At 46.7% G+C, this 22,206-nt stretch overlaps 1 protein-coding gene across 3 annotated transcripts in view; it reads right to left on the reverse strand.

Moving 5' to 3' along the window:
• Positions 1-22,206, reverse strand: part of ANKRD42 (ankyrin repeat domain 42) — a 394,873-nt gene that overhangs the window by 258,412 nt on the left and 114,255 nt on the right. Inside the window, exon 1 of one of the 3 annotated variants that reach the window (XM_085620566.1) lies at positions 7,179-7,266. The exons of the other annotated variants lie outside the window; for them this stretch is intronic. The gene's annotated coding sequence lies outside the window, so the exon portion shown is untranslated. Of the gene's footprint in view, positions 1-7,178; positions 7,267-22,206 lie in introns of those variants that run through there. 3 annotated transcript variants of the gene reach the window in all.

Here is a 22,206-nt window from a genome sequence, read left to right on the forward strand (position 1 = left end):
AGGACTGTTGACTTTCTAAACTAGGCCCTTCTAGTGCTCGAGAGTTTGAGCTCCATAGATGCGTGCCTTGATGAAATAGATGTTTTGTGGCCATTAAATCTTGCAGGAGGTAGGGTCTCACCAAAGTTGTTGTGGTTGCAGCGGCCGTCCTTCAAGAAAGCAGGGTCTGACTTTGCACTATGTGGTTATTGCGATGGTGCAGGGCTGGTTGTTTAGTGTCATGGATCACACATCGCTGTTAAAGCATTTCTTTTTTTTTGTTGTTTGTTTTTTGGTTGCACACCTAACCCTGTGCCTCTACACTCTGTCATTGTGGTAGCTCCTAGGATGGTTTCAAAGAGATGTCCACCAGCTCAGAACTGCCTCAGGCTCTTAATTTTCAGAAAAACAAAACCTTCGTAATTCCAAGCACTGAGTTTCTCAGGATGGAGAAGGTGTTGGCTGATGGATGCTTGTGTGTCTACAGGTAAGTGGCACAGGTCATTCTGTGTCCAAATCAGCTACCTGTAGTTCAAGAGGCCTCGTCATGAGTACCGGCCCTATATGGAAGGTATTGGCCTGCAAACTTCTGACTTGGCAGTGCAAAGAGGCAGCAGTAGGTAATGTAGGTGCTGTAACAAAAACATAACTGTTGCTTTGAATTTTTTCGTCCAATCTAAACATGCTTTCAGCTGCAACCTCATTTTCACAAACTCTGGTCTGGGATTCGAAATCAAAGGTGAGGGTGTTTTTGTAAAGTTGTTTTTCCCTTTTTTTAATGTATCTTTTTTTTTACTTTCGCTTTTCTAAAACTGTTTAAGGGTTGTGGTTCCTTGCAGGTTGCGTTTTTTTAAAAGCCTGGCATGTCAGGATCGTGTTTTCTATTGCAAAATGCACTTCCCAACCTTCCTTTGTCATGTGCACAGATTCAAGCCCTTGAAGCAGACTCGAGTCTCTCCCCCCTGGCCTTAGTTGCTATTGTGAGATGTGCTGTTTGCAATGGTTTTATATCACAGTGGTAGATTTAGTCCTAGACACTTTAGTTTTTGACTACACAGCACTTGATAAATCTCTTCTAAACAAAAAAAAATCATCTTAAAACAGTTTTGGACATGTGCCGGTCCATTACGTACTATTGGTTGGCTCCTACATCACTCTCGTTTCCTTGCTTCCTACTGGTCAGTGCCTCCTCCACACCTATGTCTTTCTCCTTTTGGCTTCTTGTGTGTCTCTGCCGTGGATCAAGTACAGCTTCCTGTCTGCTGCCAGTGTCCTTCCACAGGCTGAAGCCTCAGTGCCTCCTCCACACCTATGTCTTTCTCCTTTTGGCTTCTTGTGTGTCTCTGCCGTGGATCAAGTACAGCTTCCTGTCTGCTGCCAGTGTCCTTCCACAGGCTGAAGCCTCAGTGCCTCCTCCACACCTATGTCTTTCTCCTTTTGGCTTCTTGTGTGTCTCTGCCGTGGATCAAGTACAGCTTCCTGTCTGCTGCCAGTGTCCTTCCACAGGCTGAAGCCTCAGTGCCTCCTCCACACCTATGTCTTTCTCCTTTTGGCTTCTTGTGTGTCTCTGCCGTGGATCAAGTACAGCTTCCTGTCTGCTGCCAGTGTCCTTCCACAGGCTGAAGCCTCCTGCAGGTACTTTTTTTTTGTTTGTTTTTTAATAACACTTTGGGACATGCACTCTTAAAGAATGCATGTCTTTGCAGTCCCTCTCCTCCCCTCCTACAGCGGTTTCTGCTCCCTCTGTTCGCTGTCCAATATTTCCTCCTCCACCCTCCTCCTGCTGTCTGTTGTTTCATTCTCCTGTTGTGTCCTTTCTGTATCCCACCCCCTGCCCTCCTTCCGCTGTTTACTGTTTGTTGTGTGTCCCCCACCCCAACCCCTGGGCTGTTTTTAGACAGACAGCAAAGCAGCACGTGCTGCTGTCCAACATCCATTAAAAGGGGGGAGGGGGGAGCCCTATAATGTGGTCAACCTTGGGCACATCTTTAAGCTTCATTTTTTTTAAACGTTTTTAACGTTAAGATATGTTGCACAGCAGCTTCCGCTGCTGTGAAACTTGCACAAAAAAATTAACAAAGCCAATAGATCTCGCGGAGGCAAAACCTATTGAATTTGCTAATGCTTTTTAGACTGCATCTGTATTTACTCCCGCCCTCCGTATGTTCCTCTGCAGTCACCTGGAGGCCTGATTCTTCCTGCCCCCTCGCCGCCATTTGCACAGCTGCCCCTTCAATCTCTGTATAGGGATTGGGTGTTCCGGTGATACTTTCACATGGAGGGCGACACACACGACTGCCGTGATTGCTAATTAGCAGGGGTTCATTTCCCTCGTGGTCTGTATGCTCACACCATTTACTACCTTCTTGTCAAATTTTTTGTTTGTTTTTACCTAACCTTCCACGTTCCTACTTAAGCATCTTAATAGTATGCCTCGGACTTCAGCGTCTTACAAAAAGCCAACACTTGTCTATAAGTACATGCGTTATACTGTTACCTAAGATATTTGGTAACCACAGCACAGCTTCACGTTAAGAGTTTGTTATACAGCCATTGCACCCGTGTATGTCATGTTAGTTGTTTTAGCAGTGCAGAGTTCACATCTAGCCCACCCCAAAACATAGTGGAAGGAACGCTGGAGAGTCCACAGTGGTGCATGAAATAGTTCAAGTTCATCTTACATTTTCGTCTGCTTCCCAAAGGTGCTTTCCGCAAGGATTCTGAAAGATGTGTTTTGCCCTGTATAGAGCACACACACGGGGATGAATTGGATGGGTTTGGAGCTGGTGCTACCCCACTCAGTTCTTTCAGTTTGTGACCATTATTTTTGGAGAGCGCTTGTTACAGATCCGCATAGAGCAGACTTGACCTTGGAGATAAGTTATGAGGGTTGATGTTGCTCTATTGGCTGACTGATTAAGTGTTAATTATGTGGTGTTGTATTTGTGCTGACTGTGTTAATTCTTAACCCTATTCTCCATGTTTTTTGCTTCCCTCCCACTATCCTGTTCGTGTTGCCTCCCATTAAGAAAAACAAGCATTTGAAATGCAATAGGTCTCGCATTTGCAGAAGTTTGAGCTGTTGACATTGTAAATGATAATGCCTTTTATTTACGTGTTGGTTTTTAAAACATAAATAAAAGGCATTGCCATTTACAATGTCAATAGCTTAAACTCCCGCAAATGCGAGACCTATTGCATTGCAAATGCTTGTTCAGTATGCGCGCAGCTTTGCAAAGTGACATCAGGCCCTTTCTGCAATCAAGATTTGTGCAGGAGAAGGCACACCACCTGTTGTCACTATTATAGGACCCATTGTCATTCTATCTGTGATAATTGTCTGCAGTCTCAGAATGACAATGGCCAGTCCACAATCTTTGCGAGGTCAGGGAGGGGCTGCTGTAGGCAGCCTCAGTCTACACATTAAAAGATAAGTGCGAGAGGCCCCGAGTGGAAACTTTTAAACTCATGGGGCCTCTCACAGGCGAACAGCATACCTTCCTGAAATTCCCCAATTTGATTTTAGTATGATGTTTGTAAGGTGTCCGTAATTTGGAGACCCCAAATTACGGGCGCCTTACAGACATCATACTAAATGAACAGACGGTCCGTGAAATTTACAGATGGTTGGTCAGTTATACACAAATGAGGCCGCTCCCACTAAAAGGACCTAAATGGTGCTCAGGGGTGTTATGTGTATGTGATTGTAGGCATCTCACAAAAAGTTTAGGACTGGCCTCACACACCACCTGGTGTCATGCTTCATCATCGGCTGTCCTCGCCCTCGAAAAACTTGGTTTGATAGAGGGCGGGCATGCACCTGATGACAGGGATGCACTTCTAAACTAAGTGGGGGCCCAAAGTGAGTGAGTGAAATTAAAAACCATTACAGTTGCCTCACTAAATTTTAATGGACTATGTAAGTGTATGGTATCTAAAAACAAGTGAACAGCAGTATGGGGAAGGTTATTAACCCCTCGCCATGTAGAATTGGGTTGACATGTTTCTGCCTAGTGTCAGCAGTGGTACATGGCATTCATCAGGACCTATCTTTATATTTATAAAGGGCTCCACTCTTACCAACAATGTGGTTAGAAAACCAAAGGTGGGGTGACCTTTGTCACTCTCCACTACCTGAGGGTCCTTTGTACCCCCACAGACTTCACCCTACGTACTTCATGGGAGGGGGAATAAAGGGAAAGCCCCTGTAGTCAAACCTTCATCAACGTGCGCTTTCCGCGGCATCACCTAGCAGTATTCAGCTCTCCTTCCCGCTGCCCTAACCATGTCTAACAGCGCGCATGAACCTCTTTCTTCCCCACAGACCCCCCTCACAGCCCATGGAACCAGCCAATCGTCAACCTTCCAATCATTGACTTTTTTGGTTTTTTTTTTAATAACACTTTGGGACATGCACTCTTAAAGAGTGCATGTCTTTGCAGTCCTTCTCCTCCCCTCTGGAGCCACTTTTCACCGAAGATCGTGGGCCTCGCGCCTCCCTGTGCTGTGCCCATCGGGTCAAATTATCAGCTATTTTGTCAGACATCCTCTGGCCTCCAACTCCGCCAGCGCACATCTGTCCATGCCACCTTTCCATTCGCCAAGATTCGGAGGGGCTGCATTTTGCCAGTTGCTTTGCACCATTTGGCGATGAGGTATTCAATTCTGACCAGCAAGCGTGCATTCTGGCCACCCTCCCAGACCTCCATGATTCGCAGCAGTGAAACCCTGGGATCCAGTGGAAAAATCGCACCCCAGTTCCCTCTCCAGGTGTGCGTGTAAAAAGGCTCCAAAATGTGGCACTAACTGGGCATTCCCACACAGCATGCAGAAAGGTGTGCTCCATAACATTATAGCGCCAGCTTGCGGACTATGGAGCTCTGCCCATCTACCACAGCCTAGCAGGACAGTAATACACACGGTGGAGGTATTTGAACAGTATAAGATGGAGTCCAGCTAAGACTGCCAGAAGTCTGGGGGCCATTGTGGCCTCAGTACACTCATCGTCGTCTAAGACACCAAGATCTTTTCCCATCCTTCTATGAGACTATAGGTTTGTGATATCCCTTTCTGTCTAAGTGTCATGGTGACCTTAGCCTCTAGGGAATGGAACTCCGGCAGTGCCTGCAAGTCATTAACATGGACATAGGGGGCATGCCATAACTGCAAGTACTGGAAGAATGGGGTCTTATGAAAGGTGCAGTCGGTTGCCAATTGATGGAAGGATGTCATGCAGCTATTGGACCATACATCCCCAATTGTGAAAATGCCTATGCATTCCCATGTCATGAATCCTTTTAGATTGGCCATGTGCCTGAGGTATGTGCCGTGCCAGCGTGGGGTTATCAAAGTCAGTCTGCCCTGCCATGCAAAGTGCCAAACCGCTGCCTTCCAGCTGGGTTCTGGTAAACATGGGCAGCATGTGAGGAGTTTGGGCACCATATAATATGGAGTATAAGTCGTGAGGTAGTAGTTGGAGACAAAACATTGTGTCCCCCCATCACAGAAATGCCAGTCATTCAGAAGAATAAGTTGGAATGCCCCGTAGTAGAATTGTAGGTTGGGGATCCCCAAATCAGCGTCGTATAGAGACTGTGTGAATTTGGCAAACAAAACCCGCAGGATCCCACCTGCCCATGAGAAGCATGTGAGAGAGTGATGCAATGATTGAAAAAATGGTTTGGGGCAGCAAATGCGGGTTATTCTGGATTGTATATAGGATTCATGGGAGGGCCACCATTGTCAAAAGCGCACCCTGTCCCACAAGAGTGAATGGCACTTTGGACCAGCTGTCAAGATCCCTCTGGAGGCCGGCTTGCAATGGAAGAATGTTAAGGTTCTAACTTTGGCCTGAGTTGTCCTAACCATCATGCCCAGATACTCAAAGTGACTGTAGTTGCGAGATGCAAGCATGCCGTGGTGGATTGCCTACAACCCTCAGTTCACCTGGAGTGTCGAGGCATCACCAAAGACTCATTGCATTTGGAAGTCTCTCGGAATAGTAGCTGTAGGGCATTGGATAAAGAGAAGGTCATCCATATAGAGGAAGATTTTGTCCTGTGGCCATTGAGCAACAAGAATTCCCAGAAAATCACATCTCACCTGATCCATTCAGGCTAGGGCTCCATGTCCAAGGCAAATAGAAGAGGGTAGAGGGGATACCCCGGTCGTGTGCCACAGTAAATTGAAAAGGGGGATGACAGGGCACCGTTCACGCATACTTAAGGCTACAGGAAGAAGCAGAGTGCCCTAACAAATCGGAGAAAGCACCAGTCGAACCTACCTATTCTAGAACTGCTAGCATAAAGGGCCAGTGTACTAGGTCAAATGCTTCCCAGTAGTTAACGGAGAGCAGGGCAGTATTGTCTTGCAATCTGCGAGTCTGCGTCAGGGCCACCTGCAGCCTACGCAGTCACTGCCTGATGCTTCGTCCCGGCATAAAGCCGCTTTGGTCAGTGCTAACAATGGTGCCGAGCGTCTGGATCAGTCATGACGCGAGGAACTTCGCCAAGATTTTTGTTTCAATGTTAATGAGAAAGAGTGGTCTGTAAGATTTGCAGAGGTGCAATGGAGCTGCAACTACAACAGTGGCCTTGATAAGGCCGGATTCTTGCCTACCTGGTTATCTCCTAGAATCCTCACAAGTCGCCAGGATATTTTTATCTGCCAGATAGCGTAGAGGGGATGAACACAATTATCAAAATATATCTACCACAATTTGATTTCATTTGGAAAGGACCACTGACTCCAAATCTAAAATGTATAAGATTTTATTACAATCAAAAAAATCTGAACGTACAGACACCTCAATACAAGGTGCAAAAGGTAAATGGGCACTAGCACAAATGCAAGTCTACGCAAAATTCTCATTCGGCTTAAAATAAAAAGAATTACAGATTCTAGAAGCATCAAAAAGATAATTTTTATGCTGATGTCAATTTTAGGAATCATTAGTCAAGAAAACATTTCTATCCCTACACTAATTCTAAGGTGACATCCCTACTTAGCATACCCTCCCAGGCAAGAGAATCAAGGAAAAGGTGTCAGAAGTGAAGACCTCCTAAGAAGTTCATTCACTTAGTCAGAGCTCGTTCTAAGATGCTCTTTCTAGCTTCCCATCTAAACCTCATCTGCTCAACCCACGGGGCACTGTCCCTAATACAAAACCCCAAAATCGTAGAACACGCCCCTTGGCACACCTCTTCAACCGGGTCTTCCTTCGGTAGTTTTCCATCAGGAGTTGTCTGTCGTCCAACGTCCGCTAACTCGACCTTGGGTCTCGGGCACCTTTCTCGGCAAATGTATCTGCTTCACATTCCAATACACTCCCCTGTTGGCTTCTCACAGCATCCTAACTACAAAGACCTATTCTCACTAACGAGCTAAATGTCCTTGCACCTGCAACAGAAACATGGGAACGAGAGAAGAAACATTTCATGTCTCAAGATTTTACATTTCTCTGCAACCCAGGCCTTTACCAAGAGAATCGTTTTCGGCCTACACCATTAGCTAACATAAGGAAATGAACAGGCCTTCTCTTCTAACGTATATACGATCGGGCCTTTACAAAATTAACACACTACTAAATCACACCCTAAATATGGATTCATTATTCTCATTTAAGTAAATAAACTGCCTACGCATTTAATACTAACATAGCACACGTTTAACCTGATACATTGCATTATACGAAAATAATTATTGTGCTGGTTACTAAATACGTTCACGATAGCTTGCAACGTTGATCCTCACAAAAGCGTTATTACATTTCTAATCACCTCTATGTTAAACAATTACAGCAACACATTTCTATGGCACTTCTAAACATACATTGATTAATATGTGGGTGCTGACTAACGGTGAATATGATGCACTCCTACAAATTTCAAAATCTCATGACGCGCTATCAGCCTCACTAAGGTCATAAGGTAGCCTCTCTATGTCCCATATCTCTTGTAAGCAGCTAGGATATGTGGGCCTACCTGAGAATTCTAAAACTTTCAATTCTTTCACAGTTTTATAGAAGAGTGAGCCATTTTGTCGTTTCTACAAAAGATCTCAGCATTGCTGACTGCAATGGTGAGTAAGCCTCCTCAGTGGCATCTGGTGATCTTTGATAACGGGGCATAAGTATCTGCCCGAACTGTAAAGAGCAAGCAAAGTGACCAAACCTGGATTCATCCAAAGTGTCTGGGGCAGTAGTTTCCACCCAGGAAATATTGAGAAAAGTGAGCAACCAGTACATGTTGCTCCCAAATTTGCTAAAAGGCCATAGGTCCTGTAAGTAACACTCATTAAATGTTTCAATACTTTCAGTGTGAACCAAGCAATCATGAGAAAAGAAAGCGCTGACTCGAACGTATGAATTAATCTCAGCCACTGGTAAATACTCGGACCCACATTCCAGCCCCCTATGCCACCATAGATATTGGCTAAGCATACCACGCCCCTTTAAATTGCACACATGCAACCCTAGAACCGTTTCAGCATTATTGATGCTGTCAGTGAATGCAGCCTGATGGGCGGGCACTGTGAGCTACAGACTCACGTCTGGGCATACTTGTTGCAATTTGAAATAAAGACCAAAAAAGTGATTTGTGGAATGGTTGAATTAATCTAAGCCACTAGTAATCATTTTGAGTAGCATTCGAGTAGGTCATTCTTTTAATCACTGTGTCTACAGACAGGGCTAAGCCAGCCTTGGGCCTGTTTGAGGCGGCACAGAAAGCAGAAGAACAAGGGCCTGGAATGGTGTGCAGTCATTACCATTGGCTGAGATTTCTTAACGAATTCCACCCATTACTTTTTTTTGCAAGCAAATGTGAAGAGTTTAAGACTAACTTTGGGGAATGTGAGCCTATTTCTGCACAGTTTGCCTAAAAATGAGTGAAAAGTCATAATATGTTCTCTGACCTTGCTTCTAAAAAAAGTTTCATAAACTCACTCTGGAATCCCCTGCACCTAACGTGATTACCCACCCCTCCCCTGCACTGCTAACATCTATTTTGCGATTTTTCGTTTTATTGTGAGTAAACAACAGGATGTCTTGACTACATATCTACTCTACCTCCAGAGGTAAACTTTATGCCTGGTTCTCCGAAAATTGAAGAAATCTGAAGTCTAAGATGAAACAGACACAAAGACTCAGGAAATGAAGCTACGATTATAATGCTTAAATCGTGTATCAATGTTCTCTTAAAGCTTTCAGATCGTAGTTCAGTAAGGGTCGTAGCACATTATAGTCTTTGTCAATTACATTTACCTACAATACTCTAATGATTTTTTTCAGATCATTACATAGATCTTGGACCCAAAGCTACTATAGCCTTATAGCCCGCTATAGCGGCTAATACCGGCCATTAAAGGCCTGCTCCAGTGTTAAAGGCCCGAGCTGAAACGCTGGAGCGTGTTTTTAATGGCCGGTATAGCTAGCTCACCTATGGAGGGCTATGAGGCTATTAGAGCATTCTGCCACTAGAGGGCAGAATGTTCTTACAAATCCAACAAAGGCATCTCTGAGCCCGCAGGGATTTAAATCCCCTTGGGCTCTGACAGGCATTTGTTCACAGCAGCAACTGTGAATGAAAAAAAAAACATTAGAATGTTGCTATGCGGGCTTCTACCGGCTCATAGAAGCCCGGAGCACTCCATTGCCTGCAAGGAGTGCTCAACATTCTAATGTTCTAATATTTCTTCTGTTCCTACAAATTATTATTTTGTGGAGACGTAGTCTAGTAAAACTGAAATTATTGGAACAGCATTGCCCAAGAAAATCTCCCCTCCCCTTATCACACATTCTTTGTGATCTATTAACTATTTCTCCTGTCTCCTAGCAAAACTTTGACAAGTCTGCCTTCGTCTAAGTCCGGATCACCAACGAACCCCTATTTCAACTCGTCTCCAAAGCTCACCTTACCATTATAACCCTGATGTGTTCTCTTATCCACTGTTACCTGGCAGAAGGAATAAGTCCATCTCCACTGAGTAAGCATGGTTTATTCCGTCTCTTAAAGAGCTGGTTTTGTTCCAGCCACCTCAAAAACTGCCCCTGCATCTCTCCGCTACTTCCAATAGAAGGCAAAATCTTGGAACACCATGGGCAGTATTACAGAAAGTGCCCTGGGGGCACAACAGACCTATGGTGCATAGGTCTGTTGTGCCCCCAGGTTTGTGGGCCCCTGGGGCACTTTGGTATTACAGAAGGGGCTGCAGACAATTGTGCAGCTCCTTCTGTAATACAAATAGCGCTATCTCAAGGGGGAGTTCCCTCATTTGCATGGGGGTATAGACCCCTGATGGCACCCCTCTGGCGGAGGAAAAAGGGAATCCCATGGATCATCACACCATCCTCTTGCAGGCGGGTTTAGACACTCACTGCACCCGCCTGCAAAGGGATCTCTAATCCCTCTTTAAAGTGCAGACAGGCTGCCGCCTGCACAGTGAAACACAGAGCGACTTTGAAACAGCTGTTCTGTAATTTACTTAAATGAGCTGCACCCAGGGCAGCAGGAGTTCACGGCTGCCCTCGGGAGGGGCATTCACTATAATAGGGTGCTCTTTCCCTCTTTGCGTACAGAGCACCTACTTAAAGGTGTGTCGCGGCGCAAAACATAAAAGTGTACCGTATATGTTATACAGTCCAACGTTGTAAAACAACTCAACGACTTATCGGAGACCAATAACATCTTATTTGATGACCAGTGGGTTTTAGTTCCAGCTGCAGCACAGAGGCCATGGTAGCCACCATTTTTTAGATCTGCAACTGATGTCCTAGAACTACAGTGTCTACACCTTCAGTCAGTTAAATCTCTCAGTAGCATTTGACGCTGTCGACCACTGTCTCCTACAGCACTAACTGAAGGCTACTGACTTGAGAGCTGTTGCCTTGAAAGCAGCTCTTCTCTTTCTTAAATGAGCATGCTGAGAAAGCTGCTATCGGCCCATTTTGGTCCATGGCCTCCACCATCACCTACAAGATGCCACAGAGGTCTCCACTTTCCTATTTCCTGTTCAGTGTTTAAAGGGTTCCTCTAACTTCCCTTGTGCATGATTTCAAGTTTCATGAATAGACCAATGACACTCAGCTACTTTTGCACCTGAGCGGCCATAACTCCAGAATCACTGTGTATGCTGGCAACCAGCAGGGGAATCAGCCAAAGTTGGGGAAAGCTTAAGGACAAGAAAACTGTGATACTTGGTACTGGTGGAGCTGTAAGCTTCTGAAATCCATTCTTTTGCCTTTGGAGTTGGAACAGCCACGCACCTCCACATCCTCCACTAAAGATGTTAGAAATGTGGGGGTATAAACTGAAAGCAAATTGCAAATGGATGTCCAGACTTCAGCAGTAGTTTCAGCCTTTTCGTTCTAGTAGAAAAGGCTGCTGGACGGTAGTCACATGGCAGTGATGGCCCGATCGTGTTACAACTGGACTACGGCAATGGCATCTAACTGGGGAGGAATAAATTCCTCCTTATCGTCTCTCAATTATGCTGAAACAGACAGACAGAATGGTTAATTCTGTCCAGATATTCAATCATCCATGCACCCACTATTAGCCAATCCTTCCAGTGGCTTCCAGGGCATTCCAGAATCTCTGTGTTTGGTACACAACAGTTCTGTATTTGGTATACCGTTCAATCTATGGGAGAACTCTGGGTTTCCTTCAATCCAGTCTAATCAAATGTGTACCAAACATGCATAACATTCTTTTCTCTTTCAGACCTTGAGGATTCCCTGCTCTAAGAAAGCCAGACTTGGTGGCCTCTCCTTTTTTGTTCCTGGTTCCCGCTGTGGGGGAAACCTAACTATTGAGCTGAGAAGAATCCCTCGCCTTATAACTAGATGTTTGGAGCAAAGATATCAATTTGTCATTTTCATCACAGACTCAAATGTTTACTGCCATAAATGGAAACATTCGGTCTTGTAACACTAATGCATGCCATGGAAGTGCCAACATGTTGGTATTGTTTGCCAGGCTAGCATTATTCCAGGGGTGGGTGCAATCATGCCATAAATGTGCAAAATATGGCGAGACTTGCACGTGGCAAGATAAAGTGCATGTCCCCTGTTTTGGTTCTACCTGCCCTTGAACCTGTGGAGACCACCGAGCACTTTCAAAGGTGGCCCTCCGTATGTTCCCTACTGATCAAAGATAAGACAGAGAGGAGCATCTCCAAAACAACCTTGACTCTTCCAGATAGTTTGTTTGGACAGTCAAGACCAATCATATGTATAACAACAATAAAGAAGGAATGCCCAGATAGGGTTACATTTAAAAAAAAAACATTAACTCTTATTAAAGAGCTAAAACACCTTAAAGTTATCACCCAGTAAAAGGTAAATCAAAAAATAAGAAATCACAAATCATCAACACACAAAGCACTATGAAGTTATAATTCAAAGAGCTGCTGCCCGTAATAACGGGGTTCTGTTCCAGGTATAAAGGAAAGCTGGGCCTCAAAATCCTAATTGACACACTGGGCTAGTTGTCAAGACCAATCATCATTACATATAGTCATCTTTACAACTCCACTAAAGGTAGAATCCAAAGCCAGTCTTATTCATTTTAAAGAAGAATTAACTCTTTAATAACATTTAAGGAAATGCCTCTTTTTGCATGCAAGGCAGACCACTTTCTGTGCATAAATATGGCAACCCTATCACCCTGAACCTCAGAGAATGCCGGAAATGGAGAAAGGACTGAATAAGGACTACCCTGCTGTCCAGATTGGTCACCCAAGAGGGACCTCAGCCTCCACCCAAGGATATTGTTGGGACCGCTGTGGATGGAGGGAAAAGTCACTCCCCAGCCCAAGACCAAAGAAATTGCTCCTAGGGTCAGTCGGCTGACCCCTGGAACCAGGGCCAACAAAGTTGAAGTAGCTCAATTCGGCAAGTCAGTAGACACTTCAGGAGAATCACTGCTGATTGCTGCTGGGTGCCCCAAGAAACCGATCCTCGATTGCCAAAAGTTGCACCCGAGTCTGCTGGATCCGGGAGTGTCATCTGAGTCCAGATTGGTCACCCAAGAGGGATCGCAGCCTCCACCCAAGGATATTGTTGGGACTGCTGTGGACGGAGACCGGTAGCCCAGACACAGCTGGCCTTCTACTGTATCGAAGAGGACTTCAAGGAACCCCGACCTCTGTGGCCAAAGTTGCCCCACCCGACCCGTGGACCGAGGAATAACCGCAAAGGCACCTCCCCCAACTGCACAGCACCCAGCACATTCTTGAGCATCTGCCATCTCCTTCATCCGGCGCATCAGGACTGGTCCAATTCAGTCTATCGCGGTTGTGTTGTAAAGTTTGGAACTTGACTGGAAAATGCTTTGGTGGCCAGGTAACTGACCAAATTCTTCTTAATGGCTCCCAGACCTTCTCCCTGTCAGATTTGGTTGCCCCAATTGGGCCGGAGTAGTCGAACTCAACTCTTACCAACCTCTGAAAAGTTTGTAAGAGTTGAGTTTGACTACTCGTTACCAATGCTTGTGTACGGTTTTTGTTTTAAATCTGTATTTTCTGAAACCTCTGGAGGATTCTAAAAATTCATAAAAATATAATCTATTTCTATAAATTGGTGTCAGGTTTCTTTTGTGTTTCGTGGCTTTCTGATTTCGTTGTTTGGTACTGTTAAATGCTTTACAATGCTTTAATTTGTAAGCCTTGCTACTCAAAGCCATAGCTACCCAGGGTTGACCTTAAGGTTTTACAAATTAACCTGACTCAACCCAAGACAGTTTTTATGAGTGTATTACACGGTACAGCCGCACAGCCATACCATACGATACACCCAAATCATCACAACAATTCGTACGTTATCACTGAGAAAACTTGAAAATAAATAATATAAAATACTAACAAATCACAATTTAACAAAACCCAAAAAGCACTAGCAAATGAAAATTGTAATGTTCACGAACATTATGCTGTTTGTAATCAAATTGTTCTATTCACAAACCACTTGCAAAATATAAGGATTGCAATCCTCTCATAGGAAACACTGGAATAATGTTATCCTACTGGGGCGATTGACAAATGATGCACCTGACAAAACCTTTGGCTCTTTATGGCAACTTTGCAAACCAAATCCAATGCAGAACAGTACATTCATGGTTGATTTAAAACTTATCCAAAACTTATATATGTTCATTCTCAATGTTTACAATCTTATTATGGCCTACTAGGGTGCCCCAGCTCTTTCAGAAACAATATCTTGAGGCCCAACTGTATTGGTCAAAAAATTCCAACAGCACTTTGATGTAAATGTAAAAGTAAATGTAGTGCATTTATATAGCGCTCCGCACACCCCCGAAAGGGTCTCTCAGGCACTGTGCACATACCGCTGTGGAACCCTTCCTGGCCTTTCCCTGTGAAGTGCCCACTCCTGGGCGCCCACAAGGTGAAGCCAGGCATCCTAGCGCTGTTGGGGCCGTTGTGGAGATTAAGCAAGCTATTGCCCAGAGTTGCAGAGTGGGACCCATGATTAGAATAGGCACCGAGGCGAGAATTATCAGGTCCGGGTAAATTGAGCCCAAGACCCGCCGAGGCGGGAATTGATCCCTGGTCCGGGCCAGACCTCTGCATCAGGGTCTGCCGCTCTAACCATTGAGCCACACTTCTCCACACACACTGATCAGAGAGACCATAGCTAACCTCAGGTTTAAAGAACTTAAATCTTGAATATCTTCGGATTGGTAGTGGCTAATGACATTGGGTCAATATTTTAGGCCCAGGATCAGCCAATTTTGCAGATGGTGGGGTCGAATGGGGACTGACCCTCAGACACAAAGGGAAGGTCAGGGAATTAGCTAAGGGGTGCGGGGCATTTGAAGGCCAGGGTAGCCTATATTAAAGTTAGAAACCACAACCCTCCCACTGACCCATAGAGATGGTAGAGTTTTGTGAGAACGCTGTTTAAACAAACTGCATTCACCTTTATATGCATATATGTACATCAAAAAGAACACGTTACTGTCATCATAATATTTGTGCATTTGTTATCTTTTCCTCCAATAAGCGGAGATAATTTTAAGAACGCCACTAATGTGGGGCTCACATTCTGCCCCTTAACAGAGAAAGAAAAGGGCTCAGGGAAATGTATACACTAGTTAAAATAAAAGGTATTTATACCGATCAACTTGTAGTTTCACTTACATTATATTGGTTGTTTTTTCTCTTCAACATAAAATATTTTTCCAGTGGAGAAACCTCTCACTATTTCCACCCAAATTTTGAGGGTGTTCTAGGCTTCCACCCTTAAAATGCATGTTCTCCTGTCTTTTATAGGTGTAAATCAGTGATCCCTTCCCAAATAGGAATGGGTTTACGCTTGCACAGTTTAATGCCATCATTGTATGATGGTCTCTGGGAGTAAATGGAGAACAGGATTAGCATTCACATGTACATTAAGTTCATAAATTGAACTTACATGTGCAAATCAAAGAGAGCGAGCTTAAAAAGAGGTTGGTCTATTGGAAAACGTAGCTAATGGGTTAATGTCACTTCCCCAGAAATCTTTATTTTGTTTTCTGAACTAGGTTTTAATCATGATGACAGGGTTAGTTATGTTAATGTGCCTGCTGCAGAGGCATGCAAACACCCTAAATATCAGTAGTATGAATATTAATTGACACAACTATCTTTCAATGTAATCAAAGCGCTGCTATTTAAAGCTACTGCTCTTTTAAAAATGTTTTAATATCTAGATAACTATTTGAGGGGCAACATACTGATGATTCATCTCCTTGGACTGAACAATGTGGGAGCTATCATCTGGGCTTCTGATGCTGGAAGCAATGGCAATATAATTTACTCAACAAGATGCACTCAAAAAGCACTGATGTACTGTTTGGGATTTTTAGGTCATGCATGACCTATTCTTACCAGTTTTCCTCTCAGGGGAATATTTCTCTCACATCTCATGCGATTGGCTGTTCATTCCACCTCCTCCCCAATATTTGCATTGCAATGCACAAGGGACTATTTTACATTTCAAAAATATGCTGAATTGTCAGACATTATCTTTTTCTATCTCATAGATGCATTTTATACAGAAAGCAATTGTTTTTTGTTTTGCTTCTCACTGCAGCAGGGGTTTATATTGTTGTAGTTGGGACTCAAAATGCAAGACAGTGCTATTGGCCTTGCCCATATTTGTTATATACTATAGTTGAAGATCTATAAAGTATTACTGAAAGGTCAATAAATGGACATGTATGTATGTGTATGAGTTTTAGTTAGGTCTGCTTTTCCACAGAAAGAGTGTTTTTTTGGTTTGCTACTAACTTTGGCCTGTATGAGGAACTTTCACAAAACTTTCCATACAAAATGTTCATCCACCTCACCTCATTCCAGAGAAGTTTTGGGGTGATCCATCAAGCATGGGTCGAGAAAAAAGGGAGAGTCCCAAAATGCAAAATCCCCAAGCGTTTTCCAAGGACTTCTTTAGGATGGGCTAAAGCAAAAACTACAGAAAGGAATTACACCAAATTTGGCAGGAAGCTAGATCTTGGTCAACAGACTGTGCTTTGTGTTATTCGGTGTAAATCCGATGAGTAGTTTTGGGGACTTTAAGGTTAAAAAATAATTGTATAATAGAGATTTCTGATTGGCCCAGCGAGCTTTTTTTCCCATAGGCCATCTTGCTCTTGCGGGAGCAGACTCCAACAGGAGTGAGCACTCTGATTGGCTGCCAGGAACAAGAAAAAATATTGTTGGGAGGCATCACAGTACTTTGGAACTTATTCCCCACAGGAACCGGACTTCAGTGCAGGCAGGGAAACTGTTCAAAAGATTGCTCCAGGGAGCAGCATTAGGAGCTGCTCCCTGCAGGAAGGAGCAATGCTGGGTCTCACAGTATGTGGGGAGCTGCCTGGGGACATTGGGACTCCCCTGGTGGCCCCCAACAAGACTATGGTGGGTGCCCTGGGTGTTGGCACCTGGGTACACACCTTTTACTTATTGTTTAGGGCCCCAGGGATGGGGTCCCAGGACCAAAATCAGCCAGGGGATGTGTGGCCATGCACCCCCCTCTTTATTTAAAAGAGTGGCCTTGGAGGACGGGGTCCTCAGGGCCTAACCAGACTTGAGGAGGGAGGAAAACACAACCTCCCTCCCCTTTATTTAAAGAAGTAGGCCTGGGGAGTGGGTCCCTGGGGCTGATAATGGCTCCCCTCATCTTAAAAAAATACACAGCCCCGGGGGCTACGGTCCCTAGAGCCTAAAAAAGCTGGAAGAGGGGGGCTTTTTCAATCAAGGTGGCCCTGGGGGATGGGGTTCCCAGGGCCGACAATGACTCTGATAAGTATATTGTATAGAGTCAATGTGACAAATAACACAAGCTTGCTTTACCTATGGGGGTTGTATGTATGATAATTGTAAAGATTCATATTATTCTGAGCTTTTTTGCACTCACTTTCGTAGCTCTAATGGTGTACCCGTTTAAAGAGAAATGTGTCCAAAGACCCTTGGATGATGTAATCAGTGATGGTATTTGCAATGTCATCAGTGATCTCATTGAACATGTCATGAGTTATGTTATATATGATAAGCAGTGCATGGCAGGAGTGCAAGTTATAGTTAGCTCTACTAACTATAACTGGTGAATTTCTGTGTTTTTTTTCAGTTCAAAATGTTAAAGTTGTCACTGACAAATTCATCTAACTATAACGTTACTTTAACCTTTGTTTTTTTTCAGTAAATTTCTAAGGTTTTTTATCACACCTAACTATAACATAACTTTAACCTTTGTTTCAGTGCAACAACACATTGACAAAGCCAATAGATTTCGCAGAGGCAAAACTTATTGGCTTTGCCAAAGCTTGCTTAAAAACTGATACCAGGGGGTGTGGCTTGGCAGGCCAGCATGCCCAGCCTCACATTAATCCTTTCCATATCCTGCCTCTTCGGCGTTCTACTTGGTCCCTGGGCTGCTCCGCTAACATCGCCCGCTGAGGACTACCTCCGGAGCCGATTTTTGAAGCCACTGGAGGTTCACAGGCAGAGGTGCGGCGATTGGCGGCAGCGGCAGCCTACGTGCGATACGGCCGTATCCTGAGCCGCGGCCACACAGGGAGTGCGCCCTGCACAGGCAGCTGTGTGAGTCTCGGCTTAGGCTTGCGGGGCTCGCCCTGTAGCATTGGTGGTCCTTTGGTCCCCAGCCAGAGGAGCGGATACTGTCGGCGGCCTGATCGGGTCGTTGTGCCGAATAGCGGAGGCATCGGAAGTGCAGGACGCTGCTGGGTGGCCGCCATCTTGGTGCCGCAGCTCCAGCCTGAGCAGTTCCTGGTGGAGAGGGGGCCTCCTGGGACAGCCGGGGTATCTTCTAATCAGATGCCCAACACGTGAGTACCGCCGCACTGTCTGGGAGGGTGGCCCGGTGGAGCATCGCTGGGGTCGGCACTCTTGAGTCCTCGTTTGGGCCCCGGCGCTCCCACCCCCTTTCCCCCCCCCCAATTGTGATCTCTTCGGGGGTGGCACCACTAGGGGTTCGGTGGCTGTGTCGGGCCGCAGGGGGAGACCATGTACCGGGGTACCTCTGGGGGGCTCAGCTGGGCCGGCCAGATGAAAGGCAGTTTGGGGGGTAGCCTGCCTCCACCTAGACGCCGTCGGGTGTGAGACCCCGACCTCCGTCGGAACGGGTGCATATCCACATCTGGGAGGTTTTCCGGCTGGGGTCGGTGGCAGTGATTGGTCCACTATGACCAGAGACAAGCCCGGCGGTGGCTCAACTAAACAGAGTACCGTGGACAAATTCACGGGCCAGTGGGCTCCAGCGACGCTGCCCGGGGGGGGGTCTCAAAATGCTATACAAGATAATGCGGCCCTCATGGCTGCCATTACGCAATCCAGAGACGCCTTGGAGGCCAAGATCGGGGTGGTCGGGTCCGACGTAATGCTCCTACGCCAGGACCTGAGGAATGCGGTAGCTCGCATTACAGAGACAGAGACAAGAATCTCGGGCGTGGAAGATGTGCTTGCCACACTGCAGCAGAAAATCTCATCACTTGAGACTACCCAACAGGGCCTGGCATTGAGAGTGGAAGACACGGAGGGGAGGGCGCGACGCAACAATGGTGCTTTGTTGGTTTTGCGGAGGACTGCGAAAAGGGGGATATGGAGAGGTTTCTTACGGACTGGCTCGAGGGCTGGCTCCCCCCTGGGGATCTCTCGACTTGCTTTGTGGTGGAGCGTGCACACAGGGCTCTGATGCAGAACCCCCCCCCCCGTGTGCCCGTCCTCGGCCTGTCATCGCCAAGCTCCTCCATTACCATAACAGGGACATCATCCTGAAACGGGTCCGGGCTAAGGAACCATTGCTGTTCAATAACTCACGCATCTTAATCTTTCCGGACTATACTAAGCTAGTGCAGCAGTCGTTCCTAGCCGCCAAGGCCCGCCTCCGTGAACTCAAGCTCCCTTATGCTCTACTTCATCCGGCCAGGCTGCATGTAGTATACCGGTCCCGCACCCACTTCTTTGACACACCGGAGGAGGTGTTTCACTGGACAGATGAAACTGTGCGGCTGCGTCCTCACTCTCCCCGGGAAGAGAATCCAACTCCTCTTTAGGTGGGCCTGCCCGGAATCAGCACGGGCCGAGGGGAAGAGGGGGCAGACGCTTCAAATCCAGGCGTTGCTCACAGTCTGCATGGGCCACAGCCCGAGAGGGATCCGTTTCTTGGCCACGTGTCTCAGCGGACTGACACCAGGATGACCATGCAACTTTCCAAATTTGAGCATTCTTTATAGACCGAAGAGGTGAGGCCACTGGAAAATGGTCTGTGGCTTGGGGATCCGTAGGTGGGTGAGGGGTGGGAGCTCCTGTTGGGGTCAGCCTGCTTGGCCTGCCGCGACAGGTACTTCATTGTTCTGGAGGTACAGGGTGGGGGGGGGGGGGATGTGTTGGGTTGTGTTTTTGGGGGGGGTTTGTGGGGTTGCTGCACTGTCTACCTGTGTTCTGGACTCTGTTACGTCTTGTGGAAGATTCTTGCTGCTGCCATGGTACTGTATAGGGCCTACACGGAGTAGGAATGTCTGTTGACGCACAGGAGGCCCCTGGTCTTATTAGGGTCCTTAGCTGGAATGTTAGAGGTGCACTCGACAAGATCAAACGGGGGCTATTCTGAAGTCGGCCTAGCTCGCCTGTGCAGATGTATTATTGTTGCAGGAGACCCACCTCATGGGGACTAAGGCATTATGCTTCCAGCGCTTCGGATTTACACAGGTCTTTCATTCAGAGTTTGTGAGGGGTTCCAGAGGGTTTGCTATTTTAATACACCGTAGGGTTGCATACACACATGTTAAGATGTGGGGGGATCTTCAGGGCAGGTACTTGTTTGTACAGGGCACGGTAGGGGGTGAGATTTTGGTACTGCGGAGCGTCTATGCCCCACCGCCTCTTTCCTGGGTGTTGGCAGAGAAAATTCTGACCCTGTGGACAGATATACCCGAGGGCCTTGCAGTGGTAGGAGGGGATTGGAACGATGTGATGGATGTGGCCAGAGATAGATGGAGGTCGGGGGGACTATCTGAGGCCCGCCATCCTACTAAACTGTACTTCTTAGTGACAAGTCTTGATTGGGTCGACCCCTGGCACAGGATGCATGGTAATACACAGGGCTAAACGTATCTTTCGGCAGTCCATGGTTCCTTTTCCCGCCTAGATTATCTGTTCATCCCACGGGTCTTTGACAGCAGAGTGGTGGCGGCGGACATTCTCCCGCGGGGACTTTCTGACCACTCTCCAGTGGCACTTACTATACGAGCCGGGGGAGCCTGTGGGCCATTCCGATGGCGCTTATCGGTCTGGAACCTTCAGAAGGAGGATTACAGGGAACGAATGAAAGATGCCCTAGATCAATATTTGGCCATTAATTTAGGTTCGGTCTCAGCGGCTGGGACTCTTTGTGAGGCCTTCTTGAAGCCCACCATTCAGGGGGTGGACATCTGATTTTGCGCTGCAGCCCGAAGACTGCGTAGAGAGGCCCTGGTTCTAGCGGAAGCTACTATTCTTGAGTTGGAGGTGCGCGGCGAGGAGGAGGGTGGGCGGCAGGCTCGACAGCAGTTACTGCTAGCGCAGCAGGAATATTCTCATATCCTCTTAGATGAGGCTCCACAGGCTTGGCTCGCTACTCGTAGTAGGATCTACCAATGGGGCGACAAATCTGGTAAAATGCTGCACCGATTGTGTCAGGGTTCGCTTCGCCCCAGGCCCTCCCGGGTGTCGTGGGATCGGATGGGCTACCTGTGTCAGGCGCGTCGGCTATTGCGTGTAGTTTTGTAGAGTAGTATGCTCAGTTATATGTTCCTACAGAATGCCTCCCAGCGGAAGAAATTGATCGCTTCTTGGACGATCTCCCGCCGAAAGCACTCTCGGATGCGGTTAGGGAAGAATTGGAAGGCCCGCCTACTGAAGAAGAACTGGGGGCGGCCCTGGGAGATCTTAATTCTGGCAAGGCCCATGCCCTAATGGCTTTCCATGCGAATTCTTTAAAAAATATTTTCTGCAGCTCGGACCCCACTACCGCAGGGTGGTGGAGGAGGTCAGGGACCGGGGGTGTCGCCCAGTGACTGGAGACATGCAGAGATAGTAGTCTTTCATAAGCCCGGTAGACCGCCGGAACACCACGCCTCGTATCGCCCTATCTCCCTCCTGAACGTGGAGGCCAAGATATTAGCTAAGGCATTGGCAAATCGCTTCCACCCTCATATAGCCTTGCTGGTACACCCGGACCAGGCTGGGTTTATGCCCCAGCATGCAACCCACCATAATATTAGGCGGGCGCATGTGACAGTCTCGATGATCCAGGGACTAGGGGAACGGGCTTCGCTTCTGTTGGTGGATATGGACAGGGCGTTCGATTCCTTGAGTTGGGTCTATTTATTTGCGCTCCTGCGGCAGCTGAATTGCGGACCGCGTTTCCTGTCCTACCTCACCCTGTTATATACTGACTTAACGGCCTCGGTACGAGTGGCGGGCTTCGTTTCTTCTGTATTCTCTATTGGGCGGGGCACCAGGCAGGGGTGTCCGCTATCCCCATATCTTTTCACTCTGGCAATGGAACCCTTGGCTGCTTGGGTGCGAATGGACGCTCAGGTGTCTGGTTTTGAATGGGCGCAGGGACTGTCCGATCGCATCGCCCTTTATGCTGACGAGGTTTTGTTCTTTCTTACCAACCTGGAACGAACGGGGCCCTCGGCTGTTGCGTATCATTCAGATCTTCGG

Source organism: Triturus cristatus, chromosome 8, assembly GCF_964204655.1.
Source record: "Triturus cristatus chromosome 8, aTriCri1.1, whole genome shotgun sequence".
Classification (NCBI taxonomy): domain Eukaryota; kingdom Metazoa; phylum Chordata; class Amphibia; order Caudata; family Salamandridae; genus Triturus; species Triturus cristatus.